Here is an 18,819-nt window from a genome sequence, read left to right as displayed (position 1 = left end):
GTCTTCCCTCAACCTTGTCATTAAACCTAATGCTCAAATGTATGTAGCAATTGAACATGAAAAGAATGGGCTTAAAGTTTGTGCCATTAATTTTGTTGAGTTCTTGATACTTTCAAGCTTTTATCTATAAATTATCTCAATGACTGGTTGCAAGGGGCTTAAAGTCAAAAGATGGGTTGTAATTTTTCATTTTGTTGGGTGTTGCAAAAGGGTATTTTCCACATCTTCTTCTGCAACACTAAATTGGTGGTTGCTAGATAATTTTGGAAGGTAGGCTCTTATGATTTTCAAGATATAGCTTGGTCTATCAATGCAGCCAATTGTGAGTTACTTGCCTTGTCTAGCCTGAGATGGTTAGTCATTGGCAATCTCCCTCTATTTGTGTGGAATCTTATCCCTCAAGTGCTTGAACCCATTCAAAGGGTTATTAAAATTGATCAATCAAATATTCTTATCCTCAACATTGATGCAATGTTTTTGATCTTCATCGATTTTGGCATTGATATCATTGACAACATTTGGTTTAACTTGGATGATTCTCATGTTTTCTACCCTATTACATTCTTGGGTGGGATTATTGAATGTTTACTATAGGAAGGACATAAGAGATAGGGATACCCATTGCTTAAATGAAGGGCCTCTCCTTTTTCCAGTATTAAAAACCCTAATTTGAAATCTAAAGGTAAGCATTCCCCAAGTGGAGCTAAAACTCCTCATTTTTTTAGTGATAAGCACCAGATCACTCCCCCCCAGTGGAGGACCAATGTTGAGGAGATTCGAGCCTCACTAGATAGTCTGAAAGACCATTTTGTTGATGGTTTTTTACCCCCTCTAGTTAACATTTTTGTCCCTAAAGAACTTGAGAACCTACCCAAGGTCCAAAATCTTTAGGTTTGGAAGCCTAAACATAGAGCCCAAAATTCTTAATAGATTTCTATGGAGAGAACTAAGAAGAAAGTAGAGTTGGTCAACTCAACCACCCCTCCCCCCCCCCCCCCCCCCCCAATTCAAATCCCCACCTCTCACAAGGATGAGATGTCTATTCAGGTAGTAAACCAAGTGTATCCTTTGTAGTTATTCCTTTAACATCTCCTCTTGTAAGTGGGGAAGATGTAGGTGGCCTTGATAAAGTCAATATTGCTCATAAGGAAGATAATAGTTTTTTTTTGTCATCCCTTCTCCTCCTCCCCACCCCCAACCTTTGGCAAAATAGGTTGAAGCATTAGGTTATTTAGGATCTTCCTATTGCCCCTATAGAAAGTACGATTTTGGATGATGGTAAAAGCCTTTCCTCTTGGCAGGAATTGGAAGGTGAGGAAAATCAAATGGTGGTTCAAAAGGTTTCTAATGGAGATTCCTTTGTCTTTGTAGTTGATTATAGTAAGAAGCCAAATAATAGTATAAATTCCAATAAGAGGCAATCATTCAACTTAGAAAAAGGAGAATTTATTAGACAAAAGAGGGGTAAGCCTCCACTTTTGAGAGGGAACCTTAAACCCTGTGAGGCCCTTAAAGGAATTTTTTCCTACTACATTAAGATATTTTAGGTTCCTATGGACACAAACATTTAAGTGGTGTCAAGATGAAGTTAAATTGCACATCCTATAATGTTAGCAGGTTAGAATCCTTCGATATAAAAATTTTATTAAGAGATTGTTGATAATGGTTAAAGACTTGGATCTCCTTATGTTGCAAGAGGAAATCTGTGGGGTTTGCCTTAGAAATCTCCCTTAAATACATTTGGAAATACACAATCTCATTCTTTTCTAGCCATCAAAAGGAGGGTGGTACCTTTGTAATAGTAAGTCCCAAATAGAAGAAATGCATCAAGTATTAGGGATCTTCCCCCTATAACAAAGCATTATGGATCAATATGATACTTGATAATGTCAAATTCAAGGTTTGCTATGTGTATGCTCTGAATGATTATAATGAGGGGATCACATTATGGCAATGGTTATCTGAGCTCACTAACATCCCTTGGATCTCAAAAGGTGAAATTTAATAAGATACAAAGGCCTCACGAAAATATTTGAGGGTTGAGATCTAATTGGAAAGGTAATGAGTAGCTTTTTGGAACAAAATGACAAGGAAACTCAACCTCTTTGATCCCCTAGTACGATTCAAGGAGTGTTCCATAGGAGTTTGGTATGCATGGTCTAATTTCATAAAGGAGAAATGATAATCAACTATAGACTTGATAGATTCTATATGCAAAAATTGTTATTGTTGTGGAGTCTAATTAGTCTCCAAGTGGGAGATGGTTCTGATGTGGAGCCTAATCAAACTCAGAGGTTTATTCGGTATGGTTTTCTTCCCATATTATTTCTGCGGGGGTTTGGGGGCAGCACCCCTACGGGGTCCTAGGGCTGAGGGGCAATACCCCCACGATGGTTTTTCCAAAGCCAAAAATGCCCTTATATTGTAAAAGGTGTTGGCGGCTATTTTTCCTATTGGATGATTTATTCTAGCCCTAATTTTGTAAGTGGCAAAAACTTCTATAAAAAAGGCTTAGGATTAGGGATTTCATAATGTAATGGTGATATTGTAGCTTCTTGCGGCGGTATTGAATTGTAACGAATTATGGATTGTAATCACTAGATAATAATAATATTGGACTTGGCATTGGTGGGTGTAGCTCAGGGATTGGGTGAACCATGTTAAATCTTGGTGTCTTGCGTTCTCTTTTATGTGATCTTCTATTTTTTGGTATTGGTTATATTTACATGTAACTGTTATTTATGTCTGAGGTTAATCTTAACAAGTGGTATCAGAGCTAGGTTGGTCATCTTTTTTTTAGCTAGACCGTCATTATTATTATTATTATTTTAGTGATCCTCTACATGAAGGTCTTACAATTGAGTGGGAGTCTCATGGTTGAGTGGGAGAAATGGAAAACAAGGGTAAGTTGAGGGTTGACAAGTTTAATGAGAAAAAATTTCAGTTATGGAAGATGCAAATGGAGGACTATATTTATCAGAAGGATTTATGGAAGTCATTGGAAGGACAAACCAAGAATCAGGGAACTATGACAAATGAGGACTAAGAGATTTTAGATAGAAAGGCACTTGGAAGCATTTGATTATACCCAACACCATCGATGATTTTAACATTACAAAAGCAAAGATGATAGAAGAGCTGAAGCAAACCCTAGCGAAATTGTATGAAAAGCCCTCTGCTTCAAACAAGGTATTTCTCATGAAACATTTATTTAATATGAAGATGACAGAAGGTGGATCTATTGCAAATCATTTAAATGAGTTTAATACTATTACTAGTCAGTTATCTTTTGTCGATATTAATTTGTATGAAGAAATTAGGGCTCTCTTAATTTTGTGTTCTTTGCCTGAAAGTTGGAATGGCTTGGTAATGGTTGTGAGTAATTTTGTTTCTAGATCTAATATCCTAAAATTTGATGATGTGATCAATGTTATTTTGAGTGAGGAAACTCATAGGAAAACCTTGGGTGGATCTACATCAGGAAGTACTTTGAATGGACAAAGAAGAGGCAAAACGACTAAGAGAGGGAATATTTCCAAAATCATGGGAAATCAAGAGGAAAGTCAAAGGGGAAGAGGTTCCAATCTAGAGGATTGAGAGATTGTTGGAACTATGGTAAACTAGGGCATAAGAAGAAAGATTGTTGGAATCGAAAGAACAATGAAGGAGATAAAACAGAAGGGAACAAGGAAGCAAATGTGGTAAGTAACAAATCCAAAGAGGATGCTTTGCTTCTTTCTTTAGAAAGTATTAATGATTCATGGGTTTTAGATTTTGGTGCTTCATTTCATGCTACACCTCATAGAGGTTATTTTATTGATTATGTCTAAGGGTATTTTGGGCTTATTTATTTGGGTGATAATGAACCCTATCAGATTGTTGAAAAGGGAAGAGTTAATATTAAGTTGTAGAATGGGAATCATTGGTTACTACATGAGGTAAGACATCTTCCAAGGCTGATGAGGAATTTAATTTTAGTAGGGAAACTCGATGATGAGGGTTGTGTAGTTACTTGTAATGATAAAAATTGTAAGGTTTCAAAAGGTTCCTTTGTAGTAGCAAAATGTGTGAAAGTAGGCACAGGTCATATTGTTCCTTCTACTTTGATTGTTTTAGAGAAAAATGAATGTTCAAGAATAATTGCTATAGTTGAGCAGGGAGAACAAACAAATGTTGTAGATTATGATACAATGCTATGGCACAATAGATTTGGGCACATGAGTGAGAAAGGTATGAAAGTACTTCATTCAAAGAAAGTTTTACCAAGTCTGAAATGTGTTAATATGGATTTATGTGAAAGTTGTGTGTACAAAAAATAAAAGAGAGTGAGTTTTGTGAAGACTGGGAAGGAAAATAAAAGTGAGAGTTTAGAGCTCATGCATACAAATGTATGGGGACTAGCTCAAGTATCTTCCCTTGGTGGCTCTCATTATTATGTTATATTTTTTTTGATGATGCAACTAGAAAAGTATGGGTTTATTTCCTTAGACAAAAATCTACTATATTTTAAACTTTTAAGAAATGGAAATGCTTGGTTGAAAATGAGACTAGTAAGAAATTAAAATGTCTCAGATTTGATAATAATGATGAGTATTGCAGTCATGAATTTGAAGATTATTTCTCCACTAATGATATTCGTAGATAGAAAATTGTTCCAAGGGCTCCACAAGAAAATGGATTTCATAATGTAATGGTGATATTGTAGCTTCTTGCGACAATATTGAGCTATAAGATATTGTGGATTGTAATCATTGGATAATAATAATATTGGACTTGGTGTTGCTGGACATAGCCTTGGGATTGGGTGAACCACATTAAATCTTGGTGTCTTCTATTCTCTTTTATGTGATCTACTATTTTCTAGTGTTGGTTAAATTTGCATGTAACTGTTATCTATGTTTGAGGTTAATCCTAAGAAAAATATCTATTCAACTTCCATAAGACATCAAATCCTGCTTTTTACTCTTTCTAATCACCATCTTCTTATTACTAACATCTTCATGATCACTAAAAAAATGAGTTTGGTTGGAAGAAACAGGGATTTTCTCTCAATTCTTCCCTCCTTTAAGAGAGGGATATTCTTGTAGCTATCAACATTATCAACTAGTTCAATAAATGTATTGTTAAACATGAAGGGGTCATTGTTAGACAAGTCCAAAATACTAAATCTTGGTACCTGCTATGTTTAAAGTAGTAGGAAAGAAGAAGAACAAAGATGTTGGAATGGATTATGTAAGCCTTTTTTAGTCCCTTTAGGAAGGAAAGATGGAATTCCAAGCTAATCCATATGATCTCATATTTGTGGACTCATTGGTTGGACTTAAGAATGCTCTCAAAAAAGTATAGGCTAGGAAAATCAAGGGAGCCAAACTCAAGGCTAGGATTAACTAGATCAGCATAGGGGATAATGGATCAAAGAAAATCCTTCCAAGCTTTGAAATGTAAAGAGGCCAAAGACAATATTAAGTGTATTTGTGAAGGAGGAGATACTTTAAGTTCCCAAGAGGATATCATGAGAGCCTTTCATAATTTTTACAATAAGTTATTCACATCTAAAGATAGGTGTGATAAAGTGGTTGGTGCTTGGAGTAAGATCAAAGATATCATCCCAAGGAAACCATCAAATGAAGATGTTCTTGGTCCCAAATGATATTGAGAGGAGGGTTGAATCAATACACACTTTCCAACTGATTTGTAGAAGTATTATTCTAACAAAACTACACAACAACCACTTAACTAGTAGAAGAACGATAAATCTAGTTAGATAAAATCATGTCAACTTAGACATAATAACATCATCAAGTGACCCATAGATTTATATGTGGAAACCCTCGATGAGGGGATGCAAACCACAATGGGAGTAATTTACCCACTAGTCCTTATCATGTATGTAAAGGTTTGCTTGGTCAAGAGCTACACTTGTTTCTTCTAAAAATATATCCTATTAGGAGAGTATATAACCTAGAAGGGTTACAAGATCCTATGAAAGCTACCTAGTTAGAGGATTTTACAAAAGATTCCTATTGAAGCTTCCCTATTAAGAGCTACAACTAGATGTGATGGTGAGAAAGCAATCTAAGCGTGTGATCTAAAGTTATCACTTTCTTGTATTGTAGATTTATGTTGTGTATCCTTGAAGATGCTTCTAATATTCTTATTTCCTCTTCTTACACTATGAGCTCTTTAGTCTCACTTCTAGCTATATTATTTGAATTGGCCTATCTACTATATCATTTCCTTTTACAATTGTATTCTTAGCTAGCTTTCACTTCAAACAACAACTCTCAGCTCTTGCTCCTCAATCCCTTCTATTTTCCAACAACCACTTCAAAATGAGGTTCAAGCACCTTTATGTGCTTTGGAATGTTAAGGATGAGTTATCCATGATGAAAATTCCACTTGATTTCAAATTCAAATTTGAATTCTATGTACGAGAATTCATATAAATTATGTGACCCCTACTCCTAGGGTCTAGACTCGTAGTTGTTGACATGAAGGTTTGCACCCTTGCCTAAAGTTTTTACCTAAAGGAAACCTCATGCAGTTCATGGAAACAATCTTCAAATTTTGGGACTTTGCAATTAGAGATTGAGTCTCTGGAGAAGGCTGACTTCCTTACTATCAGGGTGCACCTAACTATTTCTTGAGAGGAAAAGGGAGAAGGAATGCATGAAAAAAAACTACTTATTCTAATCTAAGAGGGGTGATACACCAAATAGTATTGTTCAATCTTATCCTTGCCTAAGGAAGCATAGTTGATCAACATAATCCTTAGATACACAGATTCTATCTTAGTTTTAACTCAACAATCATGCACAGATTAGAAACCAATGAAATGGTATAAGGAAGGGACTTCACTCTATATAATTCAAAGACAAATAGACACAATATATAATCGAAGAATGAAAGCAATACATCAATAAAAGTAAAAAGATGTTGCACGATATATTAATGGAAGAAGGACATACAATTGAGAATTATATTCATTCATAAGCAAAAGGCGAATTATAGTAATAGAGCATAGAATATTATTGTTATAAAATCAGAGAAAAGACCAATCCTTGGAGGGTTTTACAAAACTTGCTTTTATAGTTCAAGCATAACTAAGAAAACTTATACTAGAAGCCAAGCTCAACTACTGCCATAAAAATTGCAAAGAACAATCACTACAAATCTAGAGAAGATTTGATCAGGTGCATGTCCATATGTAGAAATTTTGATCTTTGCGAGCCTTGAGAAGACATAAATAGTGGCCATAACTGCATGGTTGAGTGAATGGATAACTCAGGGAAGTGATTGAATGTCCTTTGTATCAAATAGGTATGGAGATCATCAAGAAGTAGTTGTAGACAATCAAGGAATTAGTTCACCATTAAAGGAGCTTCCTCTGAGAGTGATTTTTGATGCACCTGGTCAAATATGTCACCAATTTGACTATCAAACCTGTCACATGGCTTGATAATACTAAATCATTTTGGCACCTTGTTTAGACATTCAATTGTCTATTGATCCATGCTCATTACCTTGTTTCATGGCTTCCTGACTTATTTTTATACACGATATATTCACGTATTCATGACACTTTAATGTAGAGTGTAGATAAAATAACAAAAAACTAGACTAAACCCAAGAAATCATTGTCAAAAATGTAAACTCTACGAACGTCCCATGTTTCTCTAACTACAACCACTAAGAAAGCTCTTAGACTAGCATCTCAGTGATAGTTCTAGAATGGGAGTATGCTTAAAATGTAGATCTACAAGAAAGCATGCAAGATCTATGACCATAATGCGGATTATATGCAGGTAACAACTCTAGAATGTTATTAAATGAATGTGCAATGAGCTAAACATGTGCTAAAATGATGCTAAGTAACATGAAAATAAAGCTAAAATGTTATGAACTTGCTATAATGACAATCCTAAAAAAATGAAAACTCAAAATGTGCCTATAGTGCAGATGCCTAAAACTTGGGTTCTTTAGATCTTGAATTTCCCTTTTATTTATACGATTTCAGAAGGGGTTAGGGTAAGAATCAATATTTTTACCTTTGTCTAGTGGATGGAGGTGAAATTGAAAATATCTCATTAGAGACCAAGGGGAAGAGTCCAATAGACTTAGTTTTGAGGATAAATGAAGATTTTTTTTTTCTTTTAAATGTAAAAGGGGGATTTTTGCTTTCACAAGGAAAAATGACTTTATTGATTTAATAAATGTTCTATTAATTTTCAGAAGTTTGTCTTTTTCTTTCTCCCCTTTTGAATTTCATTTTATGATTTTGAATTATTTTTCTCCTCTTTTTAAAGTTGATTTAGTTCTTATTTATTTGATAGATAATTAATGATGTGATGTGATCCTTGATTTGAAAGTCTGTTGTGTTCCTCTAATTTCCTCCTTAATTTATGTTGATTGATTGAAATTGCATAGTTCAGGTCTTTACCATTTTTTGGGTGTCTACAAATGCCCCTCTTTGAGCTAATATGTGAAGCACATTAGTTCAAAGACTATCATGATTTTATGATTTTAGTTCAAATTATGATGATTGAATGTCTATTCGATGATATTTTGACATTTTAAAATTGTCATGGTGTCTAATTTTTGATGGCTTGATGTCTAATCATTGATGATTTTGTTGATTGATGTTGCAATGTTTTTTCTTGGATACCCTAGTTTTGTTTGATTTGATGTTTGAAATTTTGGCTGGGGTAGAACATTTTTTATTTTTTAGAAAATTTTGATACCTTAGTTTGGATGCCCTGGTTTGATATGGATATACTGCCCTCTCAAAAATGAAATTGGAAAAAAATGAATGAGTGCAATAAATGGAGGTTCCAATTTTATTTCTGAAATGTTTGATAATTGACAGATGAAGATGATTAAGTTGGTTTAAGAAAATACCTAATTCATGAAAGTGAGCAAAAGGTTATAATGTTGGGTAAATAGAGTGAAAAGGTGATATAAATGCTCCTAAAGAGGGTTAAATAGGTCAAAAGACCTTTTACCCTTGTCATTTTCACACTCCTCTTTGACATTTGGCAATTTGGAGCTCTAAGCTAGTGAGGATGGTGGTCCCTTTATGAGAGCACAAATTCGAGAGGGGTCATAGGTACAAGCATCCAACTGACTACAGTGCCCTAGTAAGTCATTAAGATCCTCCATTTTAAAGATTTTTGCATTTGTACCTATTTTTTTGAATTTTGAGCAAATTTTTGTGGTAAATGTAGTAGTTTACCTATTTTAGCACATTTTCCTTTTCTCTTAGCACATTTGAAATCTTATAGCGCATTCGAACGATGTTTTAGTGCATACGAGTAACAAATTAGTGCATACAAAATTTAGTAAAATAATACCACATATGTGTTATTCAATAGTATGTGTGAACATTTTGGCACATTTGAAGAATATTGTAGTGCATATGAAAACTAAGGTAGCACTTTCATGTTTCATGGTGCATTCGAAGTGTGTAATAGCACATTCAAGTGTTAGAATAGCACAAATATTTTTTTAGCGCATTCGTGTGAGCAAATGATGCATAAGACTCCAAAAATAATGCAAATGAATTTTGAAGCGCATCTTCTTGTTAAAATGGAACTTATGGGGTCTTGAAGAGTGGAAATGGATCGTGAAACCCTAATTTAGCGTAAGACAATACAAAAGGCTAGATGCTAGGTCTGTCGGGTAGGGATTTGTCATAATGAGTAAACAATAGCAATCAAGGAGTCATAAAGTGATATCTTAGGATCAATCTAACAATAGATAGATAGATAAAGAATGAAGCCCCAACTTAGGATATAGAGTAGGGAAAACAAAAATGTCTAGCTCAGGATAGAGAAGGACAATTATTAGTCCAAGATAGAACTAGTAGCTTATTAGCCAAATATTAATAGTAGACTAATGTATGATGATCACTTGGGATGAAAATTGACATTGTTGTTTAATCATTTGATGAAAATAGGTATGTGGGTGAAAGCTCATGGTGTGAGGATTATATCCATGACCCCTAGAGTTTGTAGGAAAATTGTCATCTAGGGAGCTCCAAGTGATTGATAGATGTGGGTTTCCCTAGTTACTACAAATGCCCTAGTTCAGAGTGAACAAAGGGCTATTGCAGTTGTGGCCAAGCAGTGGCACTCATACCACAACACTTTCTATCTACCCATGGGTGAGATGACTGTGACACTAGAGGATGTATATTGATTATTGCAAATCCTAACAGTGGGAGATCTGGTGTACAATGATTAGGCATTCAAAGATTTGTTTGGAGATGACAATGTATCATGGTTTTAGATGTTGCTGTATGAGTCATTACCGACAGTGTTGGTTGGATTGATATGAGGGTTTTTGTTGCCGGATAGATGAGGGTGGGGATGTCTAGTTGGATGGGGTCGTTTGATACAAGACATGATTAATCAGCCACACAGATTTTCATGGGACAACTGCATATTGGCCCACTTATATCATGATTTACATTAGGTTGTATATTCTACCGCCTCATAATTGTCAGCAAGGGTGATATTGTTATAGCTATGGACATGGGAGCATCTTCCTATTACTCATTCGATATGTGTACGACAATGTCCTTAGGATATGCCTTACATATATACTTATTCAAATGTGATCATGTAGCCCCATCTGGGTGAGATAGAGTATTCACGATGAATATTGGATGAAATTGATGAGGTCATATGGAGACCATATAGATATACTGAGTCATGGGCTGAGGATTATGGTATATTTCTTTGGCCTAAGATATTTGCTTGGTCAGATTCCTACTGGGATAGAGAGATTTTGTTTCAAGTAGGTTGTGAGACAATTTGGGTGGTGGTAGGGCATGCCATAGGGATCAATGCATTATGCTCGAGTTTAGTCGGAGAGGGCAGTATAGGGGTTGACCTTGGAGTATGAGGCTTGCCTTGAGGCCTTTCTCTAGATGATAGATACTCCACATCCATGGGTGTTGAGAGATGGAGAGGTGGATGCAGGGATGGAGGGATATTATGCATGATGGCTCCATGAGCATCACTTCCCGAGATACATGGATCCACTAGTACATTTGGGTTCATTTTTTGACCTTTATTGGTCGAATTTTTGACCCAATTTTTGACCAAATTTTGACCAAATTCAACCAACCCATTGGTCGATGTTTTTTTGGTCAAAATTTTGACCAACTCACTGGTTGAACGAAATTTTGACCAATCTATTGGTTGAAAACCCACCAAAGCCATTGTCTAGGTTCATACAGGAATTGGTCAAAATTTCAATCAATGAAGGTCAAAATTTTGACCAACAAATGTAGAAAAAATTTACGCGTTGGTGGAAATTTTGACCAACAAAGGTAGAAAAAAATTTAGGTGTTGGTGGAAATTTTGACCAATGAAGGTGAAAATTTTGACCAACACAGATAGAAATAAAAAATTAGGCGTTGGTGGAAATTTTGACCAACAAAGGTAGAAAAAAATTTAGGCGTTGGTGGAAATTTCCACCAAAAAAGGTAGAAAAAACCCAAGCGTTGGTAGAAATTTCGACCAATGAAAGTGGAAATTTCCACCAACAGGTACGTGTAAATTCTTTTCAGGCATTCTATAAAAAAGTTCACATGTCTTGCCTATGATATGAAATTTTACATGCATCCTACACTCTCTCATCTAGTTGATGATGGATTACACAAAGTGATTTGAAACCATGATTCTAAAAAACACACACAATCAAATCCAAAATGAACTTGCACTACAAATGAATTGTAGAAATCTGATATTGATAATTTTGCATGCATGTCTACCAGGACAAATATATGTTTAAGTTGTGATTGTCCTGGTAGACATGCATGCAATTTTACCAATATCATATTTCCACAATCCATTTGTAGTGCAAGTTCATTTTGGATTTGATTGTGTGTTTTTTTACATCATGGTTTTAGATCACTCTGTGCAATCCATCATTAGCCGGATGAGAGAGAGTGTAGGATGCATGCAAAATGTCATATCATACGCAAGGCATGTGAACTATTTTATAGAATGCCTGAAAAACATCGACAGTAACTAATATGAAGAATATATAATTAGTTATATGATTGAGAAAAATCATGTACCAGTGAGTTGGTTGAAATTTTGAGCAAAAAAATTTCAACCAATGGGTTGGTCAAATTTGGTCAAAAATTGGGTTGAAAATTTGACCAATAAAGGTTGAAAAATGAACCCAAATGTACTAGTGCAAGTATGCTCACCAAGTTGACTCTTTGAGTTCGGTCATCAAGTCACCCCACCAAAGTGCCTCATCAAGGTTAGTCTTTAGGTCCGCTCATTGAGCTTGCTCACCAAGTCAGCTCGCCATGTCGCATCTCTAAGTGGCCTTGCTAAGTTGGCTCGCCAACTTGCCACACCAAGTTGCCACTTTAAGCCCACTCACCATTTTAGATCACCAGGCCAACTCCCCAAGTTAACTCGCCAATCTGACAATTGGAGTATGCTCACCAAGTCGACTATTCAAGTGCGCTCACCAATTTGACTCAGAGTTTATTCATCAAGTTGCCCCACCAAAGCGCCTCATCAAGGTCAATCCTTAAATTCGCTTACCAAGTCAGCTTTCCAAGTCGCCTCACCAAGTCAGCTTGCCCACATGTCCCACCAAGTCTCCAAGTCCGCTCGCCAAGCCCACAATTCAAGTGTGCTCACCAAGTCGACTCTTTAAGTTTTCTCACCAAGCCCATCCCCTAGGTCAACTCTCTAGGTCAGCTCGCCAAGTCACTCCCACCCAGTCACCTCAATGAGTTGACAATTTGACTCAACTCACCAAGTCTACTATTCAAGTATGCACGCTAGGTTTGATCGCCAAGCCATCCCACCAAGTCATGTCACCAAGTCGACTGTTCGAGTATGCTCACAAAGTTGACTCTTTAAGTTTGCTCATCAAGTCACCCCACCAAAGCACCTCATCAAGGTCAGTCTTTAAGTCTGCTCACCAAGTCAGCTTTCTAATTTGCTGCACCAAGTCGACTCACCATCTTGCCTCACCAAGTGGACTTGCTAAGTTGGCTCGCCAACTTGCCCCACCAAGTCGACTGTTCAAGTATGCTCGCCAAGTTGACTCTTTAAGTTCACTCATCAAGTCACCCCACCAAAGTGCCTCATCAAGGTCAGTCTTTAGGTCCACTCATTGAGCTTGCTCACCAAGTTAGCTCAACATGTCGCGTCTCTAAGTGGCCTCGATAAGTCAACTCGCCAACTTGCCCCACCAAGTTGCCACTTTAAGCCCACTCACCATATTAGATCGTCAGGCCGGCTCCCCTAGTCAGCTCACCAAGCTGACAATTGAAGTAAGCTCACCAAGTCGACTCTCTAAGTTCACTCACCAAGTCTGCCCCCTAGGCCAACTCTCTAGGTCAACTCACCAAGTCACCCCCACTTGCCCCACCAACTCGCCACTTTAAGTCGACTCGCCATGTCAGCTCACCAGGTTGACTCCCCTAGTCATCTCGCTAAGTTGACAATTCAAGTACGCTCACCAAGTCAACTCTTTATGCTCGCTCACCAATTCTGCCCCCTAGGTCAGCTCACCAAGTCACCACCACCTAGTCACCTCAACGAGTCGACTCTTTAAGTCAACTCACCAAGTTGGCTCACCCAATGGTTTTACCACCTTGCCTCGGCAAGTTGGCTCGTTATGTGTGCTTGCCAAGTTGCCCCACTGAGTTGCTTCTCTAAGCCCACTCACCATGTCAGCTCACTTGGTTGGCTCACCAAGTCGACTGTTCAAGTACGCTCACTAGGTGGGCTCGCCCAGTCACCCCACCAAGTCATGTCACCAAGTCGACTTTTCAAGTACGCTCACCAAGTTGACTTTGAGTTCGCTCATCAAGTCACCCCACCAAAGCACCTCATCAAGGTCAGTCTTTGAGTTTGCTCACCAAGTTAGCTCGCCAAGTCACCTCTCCAAGTGGCCTCACTAAGTCAGCTCGCTAACTTGCCCCACCAAGTTGCCACTTTAAGCCCACTCACCATGTTAGATTGCCAGGCCGACTCCTTCTACCTAAAAATGTTTAACCAATAACCACTATCATGCATATCCACTTACAATTTTACATTAAAAAAGCATCTACATATAGTGGATGCATGCATTTTCATAAGCAAAGGACCTCCCATATACATTGTGGTGTCTATACATTTGTCCAAAAATAAATATAAATCTATTAAAAGATAATATAAAATTGTCCAAAAGTGCAAATTATTACCCAAAGAAGATCAGAACATGATAAAATTGGAAGTCGTAAGATAAAATGTCTAAATTACTTTTAAAGTTTAAACTTCAAAAACATGAGCTTAGTAGTTGAACAAATATAGCATAATCATTGAGTAGAAAATAAACCTTCACAACTAGAACTCCTCATCCAACAAACACCCAAACTGAAGCTCTAATATTATATTCTACATTATGCTCTCCAAGAACATCAGAGCTAGATCAATTTTGCTCAGCAGCATGATTGTCAATCCCATGTGATGGACTCAACTGTCCAAGATGAGTCTCTTGCTTCTCAGCTAATGATGACTATCTAAATGCACCCTAGGAAACATCCAACTCAAGATGCTCTACATAATTCATGCTTCCATAGGCTCTACAAACACTTAAGAGTTAGAAAATTTTCATTTAGCATCATTGTCATTCCTACATGATGAACTCAACGATACAAAATGAGTCTCTTGAACTTCAGTTAATGACATCATCAAAAGTAAACCCAAATGTAATCTCACCCTATTTGCATTACTTCTAAAGCAATATAGACAAATAATTGCTCCATACATATTTACAAATTTACATTAAAAAATTCACTATGCAAAAAAATTGTAGAGTTGCATCAGAAGATAACCCAAAAAATGGGTCCCCAAAATAGAAAAAACATTTCATTTGTCATCCTCATTTGGTTCCGATTTTGTTAAATAAGTTTAGGAAGGTTTATGTCAAATTTTCACATAGTATCCTACACAGTCTAAAAATTAAGGTTTGTTGGGCTCGTGTGGGTACGTTATCTAATATTTTATTTGATGAAAATATGTAAAGCACATTACCTATAATAACAAGTTCGCGTCATGATACCAACATTCCAAGAAGATATGCTCTTAGTATCCCAACAATTATTGAAAACTATAGAGGAGTCAAGTAACAATGAATCTCATATTTAATTTGCATAAAATAGGAAAGACAGGAAAAATTTCAATAGTTTTCTTCAAATCTTAAATTACACCAAACAAATTTGCATAAAATGCCAAGCAGCCCCATTGCTTTAATATCAACATTTTCTTAGCAAAAACCCAGAAAAGCTTACCTCTACATTCCTTATTCATGATTCTAATGAAGCAAAGTAGTCTTGTTGTTGGCAAGTATAAACTAAGGTCTAAAACTCAAAGCACACATTACAACATCAAACACTTGAAGAAACTAGCAGAATAAAGTAATATTAATTACCTCGCGACCAACTAGAGTCAACAATACTATTCAAAAACCTCCAACAAAGATCCCCTTCTGAATAGAAGAGCCCAGAAGCTAAACAAACAAGGCCAATACGGCCACCCCCACTGTAGTATAAAGAGCATTGGTGGTGAATTCAAGTCCAAGCTGCAAAAGCAAAGACATTTACATAAAAACTAAGCAACCCTATCTGGCAAGAAAAGATATATAGAGATTTCCAACTGAAATTACAAATTGATGTTGAAAAACTTAAACCATAAGAATTTTTCCATAGAATAATAAAGAAGAAAGATGAAGAATCAAACACTTGAAGGATACAATGTTAATGCAGCTTTAGAAAGATCATCCAAAGGACATGATATACTCGGGTTGAAGGAGCTTTGAGATTGATTACTACACTTGGGAATGGGCTCTTCTTCAATCTTGAGATTGACAATGAGCCCATTCCCAAGTGTAGTAATGAATCTCATATAATGCAATCTCATCTATGAAGCATATTAAAAGCTAATAGAGCATCTTCGCTAGTTGATCTCCCTTGCGAGCCATAGGAGAATGCCAAAGATAGTCATGATGCTAATAGGCACATCGTGACTATCTTCGACATTCTCCTATGGCTCTTATGGTTCTAATCTTATAACATGAGGCTTCCACTTCTTTTTTTGAGCATAAGGTTGATGCAGCTCTGTAATAAGAAATAAACGGGTTTAATTCAGATTATGTACAACACAAAGAAAACCAAAATGTAATAGCAAATTTTAACAAATAAATGAACTATATAAACTTATAAAACTCATAATAATAATAGGCCATAAACAAGAGCTAAATTCTGAGTAGACAAAGTTTGGACACATGAAGCGTACCTGATTGATCAAAACCAAATCACTGCCAAGCCTTTTAACCACTCCTTAATAGCACTTTCTCGATCACCAAGTTTGCAGCAAGGTTTCTATTTATTTTTGGATCTAATGTTAATATGGCATCTCCATCCAGAAATTTCTTCAGAGCCTAAAAGATTTATAAATGAAGTGATAAAAAACTCAAAATCTATCATGAGAAATAGAGCTCCAACACTAATAGTTTATAAATCTATATTTAGAGGCAAGATAAATTCTATTGAATATTCAAGATCAAACAAGTTCTTCAAGATCAAAATTAAATATTGATGTTTTGGATCAACTGTCCCCAATAGATGACTGTCACTAGTTTTTTGCCTATTTGACCCCACTTTCATAGAACAAGTGTGTGACATATGTGGCTTCCAGCCCTCAAGCTTTCAACAGTGTTGTTGTTTAACCCCAATCAAAAGAAATTACAATCAATTCGGTCTCATATACCCTGTAACTATGAAAGCCCCAAATTGCTCTTAAAAACCCTCATCTAACTAAGGCTTGCTCATTATATGACTCTCCAATGAAGTTTCAACTAAATGAAAGATGTTTTAGCATTAGATTAACATAATAAACTCATCCCAATCATAAAAACATAATGTTGTTTAGGCAGATTGCTCACTGTTGTAACCAAACCTCATAATTAGTGTTCCTTCAATAAAAACCAATATTTCTCAACAAAAGATGAATGGACAGCCGTTGATTATTTTCAAATTCCAACAATTAGCAATTGAAGAGTTTCATGGTCATGTAAGGTTTCAACAGAAGTTCTATTAATTTTTGTTGACAGAAGTTGAATGGATATTTGTTCATTCTTTTCAAATTCCAACGGTCAACTATTGTTAGAAGAATTTGAAAACTCAGTTGTTGGTTAAATTTATTGCTATAACAATTTATTCCTACTATCTTTTGAAATGCATGGAAAATGATGAAGGTCTGAGTGTGTCTGTGAGAGAGAATGCATCAAATAAAATAATAATAATTTATGGATAGAATAAAATGGTATATGCATTTGTTAAATTTGTTATCTTTGCAGATATGATGCAATGAGTTTGATGTTAAAGGAAAAAGAAGTTTGTGAAGGTTACAGATTTTGCATCAAGAGACTTTGTTGCTTTTGTGTAAGATTGGTGAATTACAAAGTTTCATTCTTTGCAATATTTGAATACATATAAGAAGATTATGTAGACTATTACAAATATGAGATAATAAATTTATTGTTTTGAAATGAAATAGAGTATCCCTCTGTGTTTTAGTCATTCTTCTTTGAGTATTGGGCAGGGGTTGGTGGCCTGATTGTAGTTAGTAAGACTCTTGTATTGCCAATAAGGCTTGTTGTTAGTGATACTTATATTATATAACAATTTATTGTTTATTTGTTTGGTTTTTTAGCTTTATATATATTTTTTTTGCAACAAAGTTGCTTTCTTTTAATGTTTTATTTGTTTGACACACATACATCTTGTTCCTGTATCAGGATATTGTGATATGACCCAGATAAGAGCTCATTGTCAGACAAGTAGATAGATGTGCTAATTCATATACGAATCCATATCTGATATGCTTGTTTGTGTATTTGGTGTGTTGGAGGGTGGGGAGGAAGTGGTTATATTTGAATTAATCAAGTGGTCTACACTCGTCTATTTTTTGGCATATGTTGTATGTTTGTTGTATTGTATCTGTGGTTTTATAAAAGATTGTTCTATCTATGTTCAATGCCCTTCTTATATCTATACCCATGTGACATAGATAGCAAGCCATTGAATAAAATGGCCATATAGTATAAATATTCCTTTTTAGCTTGATGCTCAACAATTGCAAAATTAAGAGTGCAATAAAGGAATATATATCCTTCCCACGACAATTCATGTCAAATGGAATCAATTAAATTGCATGTTAAGCTTTGAGTTTACTATAAAATAATGCAACACTCAAATCTAAAACAAGAATCTTAGCATTGGACTAGCCTACATCACAACCCCACAAATCCACCACCACTATTCCTTGAACAATACAATTATACAGACATGATTCCATGAAAGTTGTGAAACTTAATTGAATAATATCATAAGTGTACAACCACAAGACACAACTAAGCCAAGTAGTCAAATTTTTTTTTCTAAGGCCTTATTTTTTTCTATACTAATCATATCAGCATATAGCGTATAGGCTATTGAAAGTAGGAATCAATTATAATTGTAAGAAGACTGAATGATAATTATATCCCAGGGTATTTTGGAAGCAAGCTAGATCATGATAAGAGAAAATATTTTCTCAAACAAAGATCGAGTTATAGGTTTGTCCAGTCCAAGACAAGCATCTACGAATTAACTAGAGGCATAGTAGAAATGTAGTTATATATGCTTGTTACATAATTAAGACTATTAATATATATGTTATTTTCAAGGTCCTATGGCAGCTGATAGCTCTTTAAAGCACTACTTGAATTAGACTAAACTAAAAATTTTTTACT

Source organism: Cupressus sempervirens, chromosome 3, assembly GCF_028749045.1.
Source record: "Cupressus sempervirens isolate cs-2001-9-10 chromosome 3, ASM2874904v1, whole genome shotgun sequence".
Taxonomy (NCBI): Eukaryota; Viridiplantae; Streptophyta; class Pinopsida; order Cupressales; family Cupressaceae; genus Cupressus; species Cupressus sempervirens.
Note: the sequence above shows the minus strand (reverse complement) of the source record.